A 22,416-nucleotide genomic window follows, 5' to 3' on the forward strand; every position below is an offset into this window, starting at 1 on the left:
CAGTATCATGCATAGAACCTGGACTGGCAATTCGTTTCATATATGATATTATACATGATTCAATGCCATTCTCCCAAATCATCCCACCCTCTCCCTGTCCCTCAGAGTCCAAAAGACTGTTCTATACATCTGGGTCTATTTTGTTGTCTCACATACAGGGTTATCATTACCATCTTTCTAAATTACATATATATGCTTTAGTATACTGTATTGGTGTTTTTCTTTCTGACTTACTTCACTTTGTATAATAGGCTCCAGTTTCATCCACCTCATTAGAAAAGATTCAAATGTATTATTTTTAATGACTGAGTAATACTCCATTGTGTATATGTACCTCAGCTTTCTTATCCATTCATCTGTTGATGGACATCTAGGTTACTTCCACATCCTGGCTATTATAAACAGTGCTTTGACGAACATTGGAGTTCACGTGTCTCTTTCACTTCTGATTTCCTCAGTGTGTATGCCCAGAAGTGGGATTGCTGGGTCATAAGGCAGTTCTATTTCCAGTTTTTTTAAGGAATCTCCACAGTGTTCTCCAGAGTGGTTGTTTTAGTTTGCATTCCCACCAACAGTGTAAGAGGGTTCCCTTTTCTCCACACCCTCTCCAGCATTTATAGTTTGTATACTTTTGGATGGCAGCCATTCTGACTGGCGTGAAATGGTACCTCACTGTCGTTTTGATTTGTATTTCTCTGATAATGAGTGATGTTGAACATTTTTTCATGTGTTTGTTAGCCATCTGTATGTCTTTGGAAAAATGTCTATTTAATTCCTTCATCCATTTTTTTGATTGGCTCATTTATTTTTCCGGAATTGAGCTGCAGGAATTGCCTCCATATTTTTGAGATTAGTTCTTTGTCAGTTATTTCATTTTCCATTATTTTCTCCCATTCTAAAAGCTGTCTTTTCAGTTTGCTTATAGTTTCCTCTGTTGTGCAGAAGCTTTTAGTTATAATTAGGTCCCATTTGTTTATTTTTGCTTTTATTTTCAATATTTTGAGAGGTGGGTCATAGAGGATTCTGCTGTGATTATGTTGAAGAATGGTTTGCCTATGTTCTCCTCTAAGAGTTTTATAGTTTCTGGTCTTACGTTTAGATCTTTAATCCATTTTGAGTTTATTTTTGTGTATGGTGTTAGAAAGTTTTCTGCTACTGCTAAGTCACTTCAGTCGTGTCTGACTCTGTGCAACCCCATAGACGGCAGCCCACCAGGCTCCCCTGTCCCTGGGATTCTCCAGGCAAGAACACTGGAGTGGGTTGCCATTTCCTTCTCCAATTCATGAAAGTGAAAAGTGAAAGTGAAGTCTCGCAGTTGTGTCCGACTCTTCGCGACCCCATGGACCACAGCCTACCAGGCTTCTATGTCCATGGGATTTTCCAGGCAAGAGTACTGGAGTGAGAGTTTCATTTTTTTTACAAGTGGTTGACCAGTTTTCCCAGCACCACTTGTTAAAGAGATTGTCTTTAATCCATTGTACATTCTTGGCTCCTTTGTCAAAGATAAGGTGTCCATAGGTGCATGGATTAATCTCTGGGCTTTCTATTTTGCTCCATTGATCTATATTTCTGTCTTTGTGCCAGTGCCATACTGTCTTGATGACTGTGGCTTTGTAGTAGATCCTTAAGTCAAGCAGGTTGATTCCTCCAGTTCCATTCTTCTTTCTCAAGATTGCTTTGGCTATTTGAGATTTTTTGTTTTTCCATACAAATCTTGAAATTATTTGTTCTATCTCTGTGAAAAATATCATTGGTAGCTTGCTAGGGATTGCATTGAATCTGTAGATTGCTTTCTGTAGTATCCTCATTTTCAATATTTTGATTCTCCCAATCCATGAACATGGTATGTTTCTCCATCTATTACAGTCCTCTTTGATTTCTTTTACCAGTGTTTTATAGTTTTCTATATATAGGTCTTTAGTTTATTTAGGTGGATATATCCCTAAGCATTTTATTCTTTTTGTTGCAATGGTGAATGGAATTGTTTCCTTAATTTCTGTTTCTATTTTCTCATTATTAGTGTATAGGAATGCAAGGGATTTCTGTGTGTTGATTTTATATCCTGCAACTTTACTGTATTCATTGATTAGCTCTAGTAATTTTCTGGTGGAGTCTTTAGGGTTTTCTATGTAGAGGGTCATGTCATCTGCAAACAGTGAGAGTTTTACTTCTTCTTTTCCAACTTGGATTCTTTTTATTTCTTTTTCTGCTCTGATTGCTGTGGCCGAAACTTCCAAAACTATGTTGAATAGTAGTGGTTAAAGTGGGCAACCTTGTCTTGTTCCTGAATTTAGGTGACATGCTTTCAATTTTTCGCCATTGAGGATAATGTTTGCTGTGGGTTTGTCACATATAGCTTTTATTATGTTGAGGTATGTTCCTTCTATTCCTGCTTTCTGGAGGGTTTTTATCATAAATGGTTTTTGAATTTTTTCAGAAGCTTTCTCTGCATCTATTGAGATAGTCATATGCCTTTTATTTTTCAATTTGTTAATGTGGTGTATTACATTGATCATTTATTATTAGAGAAATGTGAATCAAAACTACAATGAAGTATCATATCACACTGATCAGGAAGGCTATCATCAAAAAGTCTATAGAAAGTAACAGCTGGAGAGGGTGTGGAGAAAATGGAACCCTCTTGCACCGTTGGTAGGAATAAAAATGATGAAACCACTATGGAGAACAGTATGGAGATTCCTTTAAAAACTAGTAATAAAACTACCATATGAAACCAGAACTGAAAGATACATGTATCCGAATGTTCATTGCAGCACCATTTACAACAGGTAGGACATGGAAGTAACCTAGATGTCCATCAACAGTTGAATGGATAGAGAAGTTGTGGTACCTATATACAATGGAATATTACTCAGCTAAAAGAAACACATTTGGGTCAGTTTTAATGAGATGGATGAACCTATAGCTTATTATACAGAGGGAAGTAAGTCAAAAAAGCACAGCCAAATATCATATATTAATGCATAAGCATGGATTCTGGAAAGATAGTACTGATATTACAAGATAGCAATGGAGACACAGACACAAAGAACAGACTTTTGGACATAGTGGGGGAAGGAGAAGATGGGATGATTTGAGAGAATAGCATTGAAACCTATACATTACTATATGTAAAACAGATAGCCAGTAGAAAATTTGTGTATGATGTAGGGAGCCCAAATCTGGTACTCAATGACAACCTAAAGGGGATGGGATGGAGTAGGAGTTGGGAGGGAGATTCAGGAGTGGGGAGATATATATAAATATATATGTATGGTACTGCTAAGTCGCTTCAGTCGTGTCTGCCTCTGTGCGACCCCAAAGACGGCAGCCCACCAGGCTCTCCCGTCCCTGGGATTCTCCAGGCAAGAACACTGGAGTGGGTTGCCACTTCCTTCTACAAAATACATATATGTATATCTATGGGTAATTCATATTGATGTATGGCTGAAACCATGACAATATTGTAAAGTAATTATCCTCTAATTAAAAAAAAAAATCTGCCAACTATGTCAGCTATTTTCCATAGAGATCTCTACAAAGATGGAAATATTCTCAATCCAATGTATGACTACATGTGGCTGCTGAACACTTGAAATGTTACTAGAATGAACTATGAACTGAATTTTAAATTTTATTTAATACTAATTTAAATTTTAATAGCTACATGTGGCTAGTTGTAACTGTATCAGACAGCAAAGATAGAGATTCAAAATAGGAACTTGGTTTGTAATTTGCATTTTTAAATCCCATAGAGGTTATTTTTTGCTAATGAATGAATAAATGAACCAAATGTACATTCTTGTGTGTTTATGACACAGTCCAATCTCCTGCTGGACTGTTATTGTTCCAGACTGATAATAATTGGGACATAGAAATCATAGAATTTATTCAGATAAAAGTAATATAAAAATTACAAATTATAATTTAAAAGCAACCATAAGTTATAAGGAAGTCTACATGGAAAGACAAACTTAGAAGAAATTCAGGAGAGAAGATTTGGTTTGACTCACATGACAGCAGACAACATGATTTATCCAGTCAGGTTGGAGCTTGTCTAATGTTGCCTACATGCAGCAGTTCAAGCTCTAGAATAAAGGTTGGGGATTAGGCCATCAGCAACCAGTAATGTGTGTGAGTGGCAGGTCCAATGTCAGTGGAGAGGAGACCTTCAGAGCATGCAGTGTGGTGGAGTCTTGGTGTAGGAGCCTAGGCAGGTAGCTGTGGGAAGACCATGTAAGGTCCCAGTTTGCTTTTCTAGAGATTGCAGGAAAGTTGTAACCAATCCAAGTCTTCAGAGGTGCAGAGGACCTACATTATACATTTTTCAACATTCTTTCTCTGTTTGTCATGTTTCCATAGTTATGAATCCTATTTCTTAAAAAGGAAGCCACAAAAAACTGGGGATCTTTATTAGCTGCAACTGAACTAGTTGGGTCGTATAAGCTAGATAATTTCTATCTCAATCATTTGCTCAAATTGTAAATTAGAAGGATCCAATTAGGAAGGATATTTCTTATGGATTCCATGTGACTGGTGTTTGTAGCAAAAGATTTTCAAATCTAAAGTTGTTAATGGTAAAAAAGCGAAGTTTCAGGGACAGAGGAGGCATTTTTGTTAGTATAATTAGTAAATCCAAGTTCAGACAACAGGACATCTGTAGCAATTTGAGAATTTTTTTTTTTTTGGCCAATGCTATAGAACTACATTTTTAGACTTTTTCTGATAGCTTAGTCTTGAGCTTGGTTTTTCAGCTCTAAAAATATCAATCCTCAATATCCTTTTCATTTTTTTTTTAACCTGCTGAGTCAGCAAGTGTTAATTTCTTCTGTATGCAACTGAAAACCCTAATTAAGATAGAAATTTGTTCTAAAATAGGCTGTCAACCAAAAGACTTGACAGAAACTGAAATATTCTAAAGTTAGTTATGTGGCCTAGTTGAGGATGACAGATGTGAAATCTTCAAAATTAATAATAGGCAGAACTCTTGCCAACTCATAGCCTATGGTGGGGACATGGATAAATTTTCTGTTGTGATCAAAAAAATAATGCCTAAGTCTTTTGCAAACCAATGAGCATTTGACACAGAAACAAAATGAATAGCAAGAGGTAATCAAGGACTTTGAGTTCAGCTTGATTTTTTTCTGAGTGTCCTGAGAGTGAAATGAAAATAATAATAATAACAAAACCAACCAATAAACAATCCAGCAACAACAAAAAATCCCTAATTTCTCAGACAAAGGCAAAAAAAAAAAGATTTTTAAAAATCTACAAGTATGTTTTAAAAACCACACATGCAATGACAGTGATAGAAAAGATAGTTGTCAAACTAGAATATGACTTAATTGTTTTCAGCTCTTAAATTATCATAGGGTCTTGATTGAGCTCATTTTCCCACAAGGTATAGCCAGTTTTCACTCCATTCACCACACTGTAATGGAAAGTCTCCAGATATACACCTATGATACATTCCCAGCATATCTTAGAATTTCCTATCAAATGAACTAGAAGAGATGGCTCAGTTATAAAAGATGAAGACAGGGAAGAGTTGTGGAAATGGTTTCAAGGAGACTAATTCAAGAATAAAGAAAAAAAATATTTTAGAATACCTGAGTTTCTCTATAATGTTCACTTATCAAAAATTCTGGATTGCCTCTGCAAACTTTCACATTATTTCTTTTGATCATTAATATATCCTAAGTATATTAAAGAGTATATTATCCACTCTCAACAGATGGTTTTGAATAAAGGTTCCTGTGGCTCAACTGGTAAAAATTTACCTGCAATGTGGAAGACCTGGGTTTGATCCATGTGTTGGGAGGATCCACTGGAGAAGGGAAACGCTACCCACTTGAGTATCCTGGCCTGGAGAATTCCATGTACTGTATAGTTCATGGGGTTGCAAAGAGCTGGACATGACTGAGTAAATTTCACTTTCACTAATTCTAGAAATACAAATTAGATGTGGTTATTGACTCTACAAAATAGTTGCAATGGGTACAATGGTGTCACAATCTCAAAAACTTAGATGAACAAAAAAGTCATTTTAAGTGCTATTTGGGGGAAAAAAAAATGACTGATGCCCTTTCTTTGAATCACAAAATTATTTTAAAATTGTATGGAGACGCACCAAAGTTGCCATTCTGGAAGAGTTTGAATCCTAAGAATTATGAAGAAAGTAATTTGGGAGTAGTTGCATCATACTTCATAGCTTATCCAACCCAAACGACATCCCTCAAGACTTGCCAGAAATAATCATTTCTTCAAGGTGTTGGAAATCATTCATAAGTGGAGAATAAGCATCAGAGAAAATGCCAACTTCTATTATCCATAACCTGAAGAGTCCTAGAGTAGCTGTTACTTCAGTAAAACTATTTTTCCTTTTCAAAGTAACTAGTAGGAGCAAAAGATAAGAAAAGCATTGTTGTTTGGTTGAATGAACTTTGATATCCTAATAAAAGACAAGATGAGAGTGATAATCATTCCTTCAGGGACCTGGAGGAATCCTTAATGGTGGCTAATAAATATTGAGGTTTCTCAGACAAAAAGAAATGATGTCTACTCAATTCATACTTGACTTATAAAACTGGGAAAAAAAATGTTTAGGTGAACAGAGATCTCAATAAGTTACAATGACAGAGCTGATCCCCTTTCATTGGCAGAGAGCCCTTGGAATAAAGGAGACTTTGGAACACTTACTTGAGAGCATCACAACTGTATCACTGATCCTGCTCACAGCATCAATTGTCTCACTGTATCTCACTGTCTGCACTGTTTGCTGAACCCAGAGTAGGCAAGACACGAGCTAAGAGGCTGGGAGAAGATTCGAGGAGCCATAGGAACTACAGTCATGTTTGTTTATTCCTGGCAAGAGCCATAGCATAACCTAATACAACACAACCTCTGTTCTGGCTGGCTTAGTGGCCATAACAATATTATCTCCTGGCTGACACAGAAGCCATAGCAGTAGAAATTCTATGTCCTCTCTTCTCATGGCCGAAGCAATGGATATAGACAAGATGCAGCAGTACTACTGCTGCTCTCTAGGTGGAGCTCACATATGTGTACCACACACAAACCATGACGCTATGACCAAACAAGTAACTCATGACAGCGTATGCACGGTGCTATAAGTGATCTCAGCTGTCACACAAACTTTTTTATTTTTATTTTTTTAATGTGGGACTAGAGAAAGAGGCAGCGGAGCCAAGAGAGCCCAGTCATGCCATCTTGACTAATTTGTGCTCTCTCCACGACAAACAAGCAGCACACTTCTGCTCTTTACTTCCTGCCTGGACAACAGGTTTTGTGTTCAGGTGTGCAGTGTATTGCATGGTGGTGTTAAGACCATGAAGAAGAAAACCATCTACAAAAGGTGATGACACCAGAGGCTGGTGAGATCTTGAAGTCTTGATACCACTGTTAACTGTAGTTGTCAAAAGCACAGATCCCAGCACAGGGATGCTTGTACTCAAGACCAAACCCCAGTGCTAACTAGTTGTATGAAGTTAAGCAAGATACTAACATTCCTTTTGTTTATGTATTTTCATTGACAAAATGGAGATGATGTTATTAAGTATTTGGTTGGTTCCTATAATTAAAATGTAAAGAAATGTCAAAGTAATACCTGATAAATAGTAAGTATTATGGGAATGGCTTGTTTTTATGATAATAACACTGGACTTTAAAACTCTGAATTTTTTATTGCCTGAGATTCATGACCAATTCTTTTTCTAAGTCATTTGAGGTAGGTTTTCTGTAATTAGAGATTAAATTCAATCCTGAATAACATAATAATATGAAAAATAGTACAGTAATTATCAAAGAAGAGGAAAGCTATACATGTACATTATATGTGCAAAATTATATTCTTCAGTTCAGTTCAGTTGCTCAGTCGTGTCGCTCTTTGTGACCCCATGAATCGCAGCACGCCAGGCCTCTCTGTCCATCACCAACTCCCAGAATTCACTCAAACTCATATTCATCAAGTTGATGATGCCATCCAGCCATCTCATCCTCTGTCGTCCCCTTCTCCTCCTGCCCCCAATCCCTCCCAGCATCAGTGATCTTTCCAATGAGTCAACTCTTCACATGAGGTGGTCAAAGTACTGGAGTTTCAGCTTTAGCACCATTTCTTCCAAAGAGCACCCAGGACCAATCTCCTTCAGAATGGACAGGTTGGATCACCTTGCAGTCCAAGGTACTCTCAAGAATCTTCTCCAACACCACAGTTCAAAAGCATCAACTCTTTGGCACTCAGCTTTCTTCACAGTCCAACTCTCACATCCATACATGAGCACTGGAAAAACCACAGCCTTAACTAGATTGACCTTTGTTGGCAAAGCAATGTGTCTGCTTTTGAATATGCTACCTAGGTTGGTCATAACTTTCCTTCCAAGGAGTCAGCCTCTTTTAATATCATGGCTGCAATCACCATCTGCAGTGACTTTGGAGCCCCAAAAAATAAAGTCTGACACACTTTCCACTGTTTCCCCATCTATTTGCCATGAAGTGATGGGACCAGATGCCATATTCTTTGTTTTCTGACTTTTGAGCTTTAAGCTAATTTTTCACTCTCCACTTTCACTTTCATCAAGTGGCTCGTTAGTTCCTCTTCACTTTCTGCCATAAGGGTGGTGGCATCTGCGTATCTGAGGTTATTGATATTTCTCCCGACAATCTTGATTCCAGCTTGTGTTTCTTCCAGCCCAGCGTTTCTCATGATGTATTCTGCATATAAGTTAAATAAGCAGGGTGACAATATACAACCTTGATGTACTCCTTTTCCTATTTGGAACCAGTGTGTTGTTCCATGTTCAGTTCTAACTGTTGCTTCTTGACCTAAATTAAACTCTCTTTAATTTTTTTTTTGGAGTATCATTATGATCAAGTCAACTGTATTATTTTAATTTGTTTATCTTGTATTGAAGAATGATTGTTTTGCAGAATTTTGCTGTTTTCTGTTAAAACTCAGTATGAATCAGCCATAGGTATACATATACCCCCTCCCTTTTGAAGCCCCCTCCCATATCCCTCCCCATCCTACCCCTGTAGTTTGATACAAGTGCCCCTGTTTGAATTTTCTGAGCCATACAGTGAATTCCCATTGACTATCAATTTTACATATGGTATTTTTGAATAGCTAACACCTTTGTGTCAATAAATGCTTCAAATTCTCTACTTATTAAAAGAGTCAAACTCAATTTATCACAGGAAATCTGAGGTAACTTTAGAGTACGTTTTATGAAAAGAAATATTATATATTAAATATTTTTAATAAATTCAGTTCCATATGAAACTTTAACTGTAAAATTGCCATAGATCATTACTAGTAACTACTTCATTTAAAATATTTACAAGAATTAAATGAGAGGGTGTGGAGAAAAGGGAACCCTCCTACACTGTTGGTGGGAATGCAAACTAATACAGCCACTATGGAGAACAGTGTGGAGATTCCTTAAAAAATTGCAAATAGAACTACCTTATGACCCAGCAATCCCACTGCTGGGTATACACACCGAGGAAACCAGAATTGAAAGAGACACATGTACCCCAATGTTCATCGCAGCACTGTTTATAATAGCCAGGACATGGAAACAACCTAGATGTCCATCAGCAGATGAATGGATAAGAAAGCTGTGGTACATGTACACAATGGAGTATTACTCAGCCGTTAAAAAGAATTCATTTGAATCAGTTCTGATGAGATGGATGAAACTGGAGCCGATTATACAGAGTGAAGTAAGCCAGAAAGAAAAACACCAATACAGTATACTAACACATATATATGGAATTTAGAAAGATGGCAAAGACGACCCTGTATGCAAGACAGGAAAAAAGACACAGCAGTGTATAACGGACTTTTGGACTCAGAGAGAGAGGGAGAGGGTGGGATGATTTGGGAGAATGGCATTCTATCATGTATACTATCATGTAAGAATTGAATCGCCAGTCTATGTCTGATGCAGGATACAGCATGCTTGGGGCTGGTGCATGGGGATGACCCACAGAGATGTTATGGGGAGGGAGGTGGGAGGGGGTTTCATGTTTGGGAACATATGTAAGAATTAAAGATTTTAAAATTTAAAAAAAAAAATAAAATAAAATAAAAAATAAAAAAATAAAAAAAAAAAGAATTAAATTCTGATGTTACATAGTATTTTCCTCAATTTGATAGTCTACATTCATTATTTTTTATTTATCACAACTTGGCAAAATGTTAAATATAGTAAATATTATGGATATTCATAACTAAGCCTGAGTGGACCTAAGGGGTACTTGGATATTTTATTTCTGTTTTTACTTCCTTAGTATATAATGTTTATGATTCTACAATGTATCCCATTATAAGATATTTTCTGGGTGAGGGGTAACCAATAGCAGAGAAGATATGAGGAAGCTATGGCCAATCTTCAAGTGTTCTTCTCTGGATAATAAGCAAAGAAGTAAAAACGACACATGGAAATTTTTGAAGCACTTAGAAATTATAGAAGATAGATTTACATTGGCACAAATCACAAGAACACAAATGGCTTTATCGTGCCAGTTTTGGGTATAGGAGAGGATTAAACCAGGGTTATGTCTTTTTTTGACTGATGTCAGAAAGCCAGAAGGAGGGAAATTGTCTCAAGAGAGTTCAGTTCAGTCTCATAGTCGTGTCTGACTCTTTGCAACCCCATGGACAGCAGCATGCCAGTCCATCACCAACTGTCCATCAGCCAACTCACGAAGCTTACTCAAATTCATGTCCATCAAGTCAGTGATCCCATCCAACCATTCTCTATTTCCCCTTCTCCTTCCACCTTCAATCTTTCCCAACATCAAGGTCTTTTCAAAAGAGTCAGTTCTTCGCATCAGGTAGACAAAGTATTGGAGCTTCAGTTTCAGCATTGGTCTTTCCAATGAATATTCAGGACTGATTACCTTTAGGATGGACTGGTGGGTTCTCCTTGCAGTCCAAGGGATTGTCAGGAGTCTTCTCCAACACCGCAGTTCAAAAGCATCAATTCTTTCATGTTCAGCTTTCTTTATAGTCCAACATCCATACATGACTACTGGAGAAACCAAAGCCTTGACTAGACTGACCTTTGTTGGTAAAGTGATATCTCTGCTTTTTAACATGCTGTCTAGGTTGGCCAGATTTTTTTCCAAGGAGCAAGTTTTTTTTTTTTTTGTTTGTTTGTTTGTTTGTTTGTTTTTCAAATATTGTCATGGCTTCAGTCACCATCCCCAGTGATTTTGGAGCCCCCCAAAAAGAAAAAAAAAAAAAACAAAGTCACCCTTTGTTTCCATTGTTTCCCCATCTCTTGGCCATATAGTGATGGGACCAGATGCCATGATCTCAGTTTTATGAATGTTGAGCTTTAAGTTAATTTTTTCACTCTCTTCTTTCACTTTCATCAAGAGGCTCTTTAGTTCTTCTTCACTTTCTACCATACAGGTGGTGTTGTCTGCATATCTGAGGTTACTGATATTTCTCCCCAAAATTTTGATTCCAGCTTGTGCTTCATGCAGCCTGGTATTTAGCATGATGTACTCTGCATATAAGTTAAAAAAGCAGGGTGATAATATACAGTCTTGACATACTCCTTTCTTGATTTGGAACCACTTTGTTGTTCCATTTCCATTTCTGACTGTTGCTTTTTGAGCTGCATACAGATTTCTTGGGAGGCAGGTCAGATGGTCTGGTATTCTTATCTCTTTAAGAATTTTCCACAGTTTGTTGTGATCCACAAAAAGCATTTAGCATAGTCAATAAAGCAGAAGTAGAGGTTTTTCTGGAACTTGTTGCTTTGTCGATGATTCAGTGGATGTTGACAATTTGATCTCTGGTTGCTCTGACTTTTCTAAATGCAGCTTGAACATCTGGAATTTCACAGTTCACATATTGTTGAAGTCTGTCTTGGAGAATATTGAGCATTACTTTGCTAGTGTGTGGGCTGAGTGCAATTGCATGGTAGTTTGAACATTCTTTTGCATTGTTTTCTTTGAGATTGGAATGAAAACTGACTTTTTCAGTCTGTGGCCCATGCAGAGTTTTCCAAATTTTCTGGCTGATTGAGTTCAGCACTGTAGCAGATTTAAAAAATCTTTTAGGATTTGAAATATCTCAACTGGAATTCCATCACCTCCATTAGCTTTGTTCTTAGTGATGCTTCCTCCTCTAAGAGGGCGTATGCCATACACATCTCGAGAGAGTAGAAGTGATGAATTATGGAAACTTATTGAAAAATAGCAGCTGTGTGGGGATAGTAGAGTTATGGAAAAGAGAGTTGGAATGAATCCTAGATCACCATGAAATCAAGGAAGAGTGCTGAGACAGAAAATAAAAGCCTTTGTTTGGAAGATGGAAGCTAATATTTTGTAGTGGAGATGTTTTGTGAAGCTAAGTGGATGCTTTTAAAACTGAAGGAGAAGCATGTGAATATTCACATTAAGAAACGAAATTGTTTTTTTTCTAAAATTAGAGTACTGATCTTTTGGTATGCTTCTCAAAACATGCCTACCAGAGATCAGGGTACAAATTAAACAATTCATGGCATAGTAAACGTTGTTCTTAGATATTGCTTATTATTTTCTTAAAATGTACACAGTAAAAATATGATAGCAAGTGTTCCTTCTAAAATAGAGATGCTTGGTGGCCTGAATAATTATATCACTATAGTTTACTCTTTCTCTCCATTCATGTCCCTTTTTCTGTTACAAATATTACTTTATAATTTTATCAGCAACAAACCTTTTTCCAGGTTTTTCCATAGTCAGAAGATCCACTGAGATCTTCCATCAATAAGTAATTGGTATAAAGTAATACATACAGTAAGCATATTTCTCCATAGAAAGTGATATTAAACCAAGAAGCTTAGCTACTAATTATTAAACTGACGTATAAGAATGTTATGGTTTGAATGAGAGAGAAAATATTAAGGAAGAGAAGATACTGGACATAGGTATGAGAATAGGATATAAGAAATGGAACAGAACAACTGCATATGCAACATGACTATCAATTACTTACAGCTACTGCACACAAAAATAATGTATTAATTCATTAAGGCAAACGTAATGTATTGATTCAATATTCAGCATCTTTTCAAAATCAAGCATTGGTCTTATTGGTGGGAATCTTAAAGCGAGCAAGGCATCTTTTACTCAACACTCTAAAGCGGAATGAAAAATTTGCAACTGATTTTATTACTAAATAATGAAGTGTTTAAATTTACAGCATTATTTTAGTATTTTATGCTATTATTAATCCTATAATGACACAGAGAAAAAAAAATCCAGTGTTTAGAAATTTCAAAATATGGGAGCATGGTTTTAAGCAATCTCTGGAAACATAAAAAAAGTCTTTCTAGAGCTGATAGGTACTCTACTTCATAGTCAGCCAATTTTAAATAATGATGGACGGGTAAAGCAGATTATCAGGATACTATGTACTGTGTCCTTTAGATTTGTACCAAGCTTTAATTCTGTGGAAACTTTGTTAGATATTTTATATGTCTTATAAATTAATTATTTATTAATTACATTACAGTGTTTATGTTAATTGCTAGTATATTGATATTTTAAACAATATATTTAATTTTACATCTCCTTATATTTATGTATTTTTATATTTGTGTCATTTTACTATACTTCTATTCATTACATATCACATTTTGTGTTCTATAGTAAATTACATATAATGTATATAATATACACTTTTGAGTATTTGTTTCTTCTATTCATAATGCATCCTAAATTATGTTTTATATTAGTATATCTAATTGTGCCTTTAATATTCTATAAAACATAAATGTAAAAGAGATTTTATAAATGTAAAATATATGGGTAGCTTAGCTGGTAAAGAATCTACCTGTAATGCAGGAGACCCCAGTTCAATTCCTGGGAAGGGATAATCCACTGGAAAAGGAATAGGCTACCCACTCTAGTATTCTTGATCTTCTCTGTGGCTCAGCTGGTAAAGAATCTGCCTGCGATGTGGGAGACCTGGCTTCAATCCTGGTTTGGGAAGATCTCCTGGGGAAGGGAACGGCAACCCACTCCAGTATTCTGGACTGGCGAATGCCATGTGGTCACAAAAAGTCAGACACGACTGAGTGACTTTGCTTTCATATATGTGAATTACATAGAAATATATTATCAATATAACACCAAAGACACCATAAAAGAAATAATGGATAACCTGGATTCCATTAAAATTTAAAGCTTTTACTCTGTGAAAGACAATGTCAAGTGAATGAGAATACAAATCACAAACTGGGGGAAAATATTTGCAAAAGATATGTGACAAATAATTATTATCCAAAATATGCAAAAATGTCTTAAAACTGAAAATAAGAAAACAAATATCCTCATTAAAAACTAGGCCAACAATCTGAAGATACATCTCACCAAAAAAGATATATAGGTGCCACATAACCATTTGGAAAGATGTTCTACATCCTATTCCATTAGGATAATTCAAATTAAAACAGCAAAATAACACTACAGACCATTAGTGGCCAAATTCTGGAACACTGACAAACCAAATGGTAATGAGAATGTGAAGCAACAGAAACTGTCTTCATTCCTGGTGAGAGTGAAAAATGGCACAATCACTTCAGAAGACAGTTTGGAGGTTTCTTGCAAAACTAAATAGACGCTTATCATATGATACAACTATTGTGCATTTTTGGTGTTTACACAAAGGAACTGAAAAAGTATGTCTCCACATAACCCTGCACAAGAATATTTATAATATCCTTATGCATAATTGCCACAGCCTAGAAGCAATTATGATGTCTTTCAATAAGTAAATGAACAAATAATAATAGAAGAGCCAGACAATAAAATATTATCTAGTGCAAAGAAGAAATGAGTTATCAAGCCATGAAAAGACATGGAGGGAACACAAATGTCTATTAGTAAGTAAAAGAAGCAAGTCTGAAAATGTTATATACTGTGTGATTCAAACCATATAACATTCTGGAAAAGGCAAAACTATGGACAAAGTGAAAGGATTAGTTTTTTCATAGGTTGGATTGGAGTAAGTTATACATAAGCAGAACACAGAGGAATTTTAGGACAGCAAAACTCCTATGTATGGTACTATAAAGATGGACACATACCATTATTATCAAAACCCATAAGATGTACAGAGGCTTCCATGGTAGCTCATTGGTAAAGACTACACTTGCAATGCACGAGACCTGGGTTTGATCCCAGGATTGGGGAGATCCCCTGGAGCAGAGCATGGAAGCCCACTCCAATATTCTTACCTTGGAGAATCTCCATGGACAGAAGAGCCAGGCGGGCTACAGTCCATGGGGTTGCAAAGAATCAGACAGGGCTGAATGACTAAGCATAGAACATAAGATGCACAAATTCAAGAAAACTCTAAGGTAATCTAGGATTTGGGTGATAATGACATATCAATGTAGGCTTATTTTGATTATAATTGATTGATTAAAACACAGGTACCACTCTAGTGCAGGATTTTGATGGAGGGAGTATGTGGGAGCAAGGTCTATAGAATAATTTTGGTATTCCCCTCAATTTTGTTATGAATTTAAAACTTCTATGAAAGATAGATTCTATTTTAAAATATAGAAGTTCAAATATATCAGATTATATCAGATTTATTCTCTCATATGAAAATATATGTTTAAGATTACATAACAAAATCTTCAGTTCAGTTCAGCCACTCAGTTGTGTCCAACTGTTTACAACCCCATGGACTGCAGCATGCCTGGCTTCCCAGTCCATCACCATCTCCTGGAGATTGCTCAAATTCATGTCTTTTGAGTCGGTGACACCATCCAACCATCTCACCCTCTGTCATCTCCTTCTCCTGCCTTCAATCTTTCCCAGCATCAGGATCTTTTCCAATGAGTCAGTTCTTAACATTAGGTGGCCAAAGTATTGGAGCTTCAGCTTCAACATCAGTCCTTCCAATGAATATTCAGAACTGATTTCCTTTCTGATTGACTGGTTGAATCTCCTTGCAGTCCAAGAGACTCTCAAGAGTCTTCTCCAACACGACAGTTCAAAAGAATCAATTCTTCAGTGATCAGCTTTCTTTATAGTCCAACTCTCAAAAAATGATCCAAAAGGTTCATACTTAGTAACCAGTTGATTTCCACAGAAACAAATCCTTAATTTTAATTACAAAACCTCATATTCCCCCAATCTTACATCTTTTCCATTGACATGTAGTCTGCTTGCAGGAGGGAAATACTATCTTTCCATATTCTTATGGAACTAATTAAGTACTGGAAAATAAGATAATTTATAATTGAAATTAAGGATATGTCAATTAGAAACCGATTACTAAGTATGAGACTTTCAGATAATTCTGTCATTTTTTTGTAATGTACTGTCCATTTTCCTCATTATTTCAAAATTTGGTGAATATGCATAAAAATAAACTCTATTGTTAAACATCTGTGGATCTAGTTAATAGGTCCAAACTGAGTTTGAAGTTTCAGGTTTTGTGGTAGCATACTACAAACTAGAATTTGAAAATATTTAGTGATACATAAAAACAATAATTGACTAGAGAGTTCCACATTGCAGATAAAATTAGTACATAAGTATTTATTCATTAGTCAATAATATAAGAGAAAAACAAGTATATTTGTTTAAGTTTTAATGAAAATAATACTATTGACAATAGTAAGTTAAATCTTCAAATCTTTATCTACTATACTTATACTCCCACAATCTGGGTAGCATATTTATTTCTATTTTTTAGTTATATTTTCTGTAAGTTACTATCACTGAAATTGCATTAAGTCAAATTATGAATGAAAGATCAAGGAGATAAACCTGGTCAATTCTCAGATATCACTCATTTTAGTTCTATAATAACATCATCTGGTTGTCCAGGAATTATAGCAATTTAACTACAGAATGGGAATGTTTTAATAGATTATTGCTAATATGTATTTATTTTCAGTTCAGTATAAAGACAGCTATTGAACAACAACTCTGACACACAGAAAAGTATGGGAAGATAAAACTAATCTGTCAGAGGATGTTCAACTTTAAGGGATCCAATATTTTGTTTTCTTCCTTCGTGTGCCATTTCTAAGGACTCTTTGTTTCTTATCAGTTCCTGGAAAACAGGAACAAGCAGAGCTGCATGCACTTCTCAGGACTGAGATCATGGGAAAGAGCACCTGCTTTGATGCCCTTCAGTGACTCCTTTCAGTGACCGTTTAAGACTACCCATTTTGTTGCAACTGGTGGAATTTCATTCTTTTTAATGGCTGAGTAATCATTTTATTGAAGATATGAATTTTACTGAAGCATGCATTTCTGCAAATAAAGCACCCTTTTTTCAATCAAGACTTGGGTCCCCTGCATCCTTCTTCTTGTCGACTCCAGTCCCCAGGTTCCAATCTACGAAGACCGTGACAATTGGCTCCTGAACAGGGACCTGGTGAACGCCCCTGGCAAGGAGACGGAGTGATTGTTAGGACCTACAGAGGCCAGTAAGGGCGGGTTTATGGGACAAATGGCTGGAAAGCCCCACCATTTTCTAATTTACTTCATCATTTACTTAAGGTTCAAGGACTCTTGGCTTCATATCAATAGATACAAGCTTGTCTCCAAACAGTGGTTGAATATAATCTCCGGTTCCCCAATGAAGACAGCTTCAATTTAAAAATTTGGAACCAGGTTATAAAATAAAATGTTGAACAAGCCACAAGATGGGGAAAAATTATTCCAATAGATTTCTGGCCCTGTGGGCCCTCATTAAAATCCATAGTTTTCCTATTTCAAGGAAATTCTATCACCCCTGATATTAGTCAACAAGCGAACACTAATTATACAAATATGAATTAGATGATAAGACTATAAAAGACCCAATTTGAGCAAGAAAAAATGTTTTAGAACTTTCCCACCATCCTTGCTCTGGCTGTCCCGAGCACTCCTTCTCCGCTTTTAATGGACACAAAATCAAAGGTGCCCTCTATTCAAGGACAAGATGAATCTGATGATGGTTCTTCTGATGCTCTCTTTGATACTAAAGCCAATAATACTTTTTTTGATGACAATGATAAGCCCCTAATACGCACTCATATTTATGAAAACAGATGATCCACTCATTCGCCTTCATGATGAAGGCTTTCTGATTTACTGACTTTGCTACCTCAAGTTTCTGAGGCCGATGATATTTTTGCCTTTCCTGTGTTAAGAAATGTTAATACTCAAGGACAGCTAATACCTCAATATGAAGACATTGCTTTTTCTCACATGCAACAAATGAAAAAGGTTATAACTATGTGCCACACTCATCCACTTTTTACTAAAGAAGTTCTAAATAGTATAACATTGTCTATTGAAAGTTTTATTCCTTTTGATTGACAAATTTTGATAAAAGCTCTTCTTGATGCAGGAAAATATCTTCAATACATAATACGGTTTCATGATGTGGCCCAAGATCATGCCAATTATAATTCTTGAGCTGGCACTCCCCAAAACCAAATTACTTTCAAAATGTTAACCATTATGTGGCAATTTGATTTGATGGAGGCTCAGATACAATGTCCTCCTTTGTTACATGAGGAATTGAAAAAAGCAGCCCTTGAAGCTTGGATTGAATTACTCCTTGAGAAGAACCTAAAGATAGCTGCACAAACATATTACAAAGGCCTAATGAAGCCTATGCTAAGTTTTTTAGCTAGACTGGGAATTACTATCTCCTATAATGTTGTCGGAGAGGAGGCCAAAGTACAGATAGATCTTACTCCTTGGAAGAAAAGTTGTGACCAACCTAGATAGGATATTTAAAAGCAGAGACATTACTTTGCCAACAAAGGTCCTTCTAGTCAAGGCTACGGTTTTTCCAGTGGTCATGTATGGATGTGAGAGTTGGACTGTGAAGAAAGCTGAGAGCCGAAGAATTGATGCTTTTGAACTGCGGTGTTGGAGAAGACTTTTGAGAGTACCTTGGGCTGCAAGGAGATGCAACCAGTCCATTCTGAGGGAGATCAGCCCTGGGATTTCTTTGGAGGGAATGATGCTGAAGCTGAAACTCCAGTACTTTGGCCACCTCATGCAAAGAGTTGACTCATTGGAAAAGGCTCTGATGCTGCAAGGGATTGGCGGCAGGAGGAGAAGGGGATGACATAGGACAAGGTGGCTGTATGGCATCACTGACTCAATGGACATGAGTCTGAGTAAACTCCAGTAGTTGGTGATGGACAGGGAGGCCTGGCATGCTGCGATTCATGGGGTCGCAAAGAGTCGGACACTACTGAGCGACTGAACTGAACTGAACTGAAAGTCTAGTTACAAACTATTAAGTCACCCATAAGAACAAACACATAGCTCTGAATAAATATAACACCAATGGATAGAACTCATTAAATAAAACTCTAAATATTTGCTAGGTAATTTTCTTTAACTTATCCACAAGTATAATTTTAATACCATCTAAAGATAAAATGATCCAATAAAAAAATAATCTGGAAAAAGTGAAGATCACCCCCTTTTTATGCCAAATCTCAATATGTATTCTGGTAGATTAAATGTTAACTAAAAAAGGAAGTCAGCATCACTCCAGTTCAGTTCAGTTCAGTTCAGTCACTCAATCGTGTCCAACTCTTTGTGACCCCATGAATCACAGCACGCTAGGCCTCCCTGTCCATCACCAACTCCCGGAGTTCACTCAGACTCAAATCCATCGAGTCGGTGATGTCATCCAGCCATCTCATCCTCTGTCATCCTCTTTTCCCCCTGCCCCCATCCCTCCCAGCATCAGACTCTTTTCACTCCTGAAAATGCAAATATTAATCTTTCCCTGGAGTGTGCATGTTCAATTATGTGGGACCTCATGGACTATAAGCCTGCCAGGGTTCTTTGTCTATGAAATTTCCCAGGCAGGAATACTGAGTAGGTTGTCATTTCCTACTCCTACTGTAGTGGGATTTTCCTGACCCATGAATCAGCCCAGGTCTCTTGCATCTCCTGCACTGGCAGGTGGATTCTTCATCACTGAGCCCCCTGAGAAGCCCTCTCCTGGACTGAGGAACAAGCAATAATAATAGATATACAGCAAAGCATTAGTTGAAAGTGTTTCATGAAAACATTTTTAGAATGTACCTTTAAAAGAAAATATATTTATAATTCCATCTTCAATAAATTTATAGAACAAATAGATCTCATGGAAAAATGACATTTTATAAACTGTATAAATTCTGTGCAGATAAATTTTTCTGTGATTTTTAGACAAGACAAAAAATGTCTTATCTAAATAAGGCAAATGTCTTTGCTGTCTGTTGGAGGAATGCATGTATTTCTTGTTTACTCTTAAGAATTATCATATTTTGTAATTTTGCATTAATTGAGTGTATTCTTTGAAATTTCCTGTAGGACACATTTTGAACCTTGTCTTCTGTTTCTCATACGTTTTGGAAACCAAGCCCAAATCATCAGGAGTAGATATGGCTTTCTATCCAGAGTAGAACATTTCTTTCTATCCAGATACTTTCTCCTTTTTTCTTTTTTCCTGGTCTTTTTGCTATGACTGCAAGATAATCACTACATAACAGTTTTAAACACTGTTATTGAAAATAATTTTTATTTTTCCATAGTTCATGAGCAAGATTCCATATTGCTTCCCTCTCATGGACAGAGGAGCCTAAATGGCTACAGTTCATAGGGTTGCAAAAGATTTGGACACAGCTTAATGACTAAGCAACAATATAGTTAAAAAAAAAAAAAACTAGTAAATATAATTATCAATAAATATAAAAAGGAAAATAAAATGAGAAAAAAAAATATTGGCACCTTATGTAAAAGGCCAACAATTTAAATTATTAATTTTTAAGAGATTTTTCAAATTTCTAAATTTCTTTTATTCATTGTATATGAAGACTGATGAAATAATCTTTTCAGAAATTAAGAAATATAGGAATATATTTTTATTTCTGTTTTAAATAAAGAAAAAAATTCCATAGACCTAATTAATAAATATGTACTGAAGAATGCTTTAAGACTCTTCAAATAGTAAACAGTGAACTACTTGCATGTTTACTTTGAAAAGGTGTAAATAGAATACAGAGACATAATTATCTCTGGGGTCATTGTTTTTTAAACAACAATTAAGAGTATAAAATAGGTTATTGAATTAACTACTGTAGAAAGTTTTTGTTTGCTCCTTGAAATCTGGAACTAGATGGATATATTCTTTTTTTTCTCTTTCTAATTAGCTATGCAGAAAAAAATTAGATAAATTTAGCATTATGGAAATAAGGCTATATTTTAAAAATATGTATTTGCAGCAATAAAACATGTGGGAATATAGCTAGTTTTTCTAGTTCATTTTAGTAGTAAAATATGCTTTTTATTTATTCAATATAAAATAATGTATTGATTGTGTATACCCCTATAGCAGGTACTCCATAGGTAGCCATATGTATGTAGAACTCCATCACTAGTGCTTAGATTGATCTCTCCACAAAGAACATCTATAAAATTTGGGGAAAAAAATAAAACATAAAACAATGTTTGAAAACTTCAAATACACTTCAAGAGCAGTCAGAACTTAAGGGGCAAAGATCTTGTCAATAAAGGTAGTATATTCATCCAAGGCCAACTTCTCTGAATCTCTTTGTCCTCAGAGTATTTGCTGGTTCACACCTAGGAACAAAGAGATGTAACAGGGAAAAGAAAAAAATCAGCATAATATTTTCTACACTTTCAGTGGACTTGGGGTGAAAAAATTGGAGTTTGAATTTTTGAAGGCAGCAAAAATTCCAGAAAGAAGAATCCTGGGGGGAAAAAAGGCCACTGAGAAATGAACCCAACATTCTTCAGTAAATTTTTGCTGAGGCATATGGCAAATGATACGTTACACATAAAGGGACCAGCCTATGAGAAAACAGGCAGAATGCACTTGCTATTCAGATATAACATGAGCATATATTTCAGCATGCAGTGCTGAGAAGACAACCATTTTATCTCAAGATTTTCAAGTAGCAAGGGCAGCAGTAAATACTTCAGGCTTTAATTTGAGATGTCTCAGGTAATGAAAAGTGCCATATAAGTAAAGGAAAAATTACTAATAGCCTCAAAGTAATCTTCTCATACTGTTTTAACTTCCTGATAATGGAATTAAATATTTTATAAAGGAAAGTGACTTTATCCAAAGCATTTTTTATAATTTATTATACACAAAGTCTTACATATATTAAAAATAAATTATTAAACATCAGAACATTAAATCAACTGTAGGAATCATAAAATATTACAAGAGAAACAAATCCATTGTAGGTAATCCAGATTTTTGACAAAAATTAAAACTACTGTGGCTAAAATTTTAAGAAATATACCTTTAAAAATAATGAATTTTGCTAGAGAGACAGAATTTATAAGAATCAAATGGAGATGCTATAATTTGGAAAAATACAAAAATGAAATTTA

This window comes from Capricornis sumatraensis, chromosome 11 (assembly GCF_032405125.1).
Source record: "Capricornis sumatraensis isolate serow.1 chromosome 11, serow.2, whole genome shotgun sequence".
Taxonomy (NCBI): domain Eukaryota; kingdom Metazoa; phylum Chordata; class Mammalia; order Artiodactyla; family Bovidae; genus Capricornis; species Capricornis sumatraensis.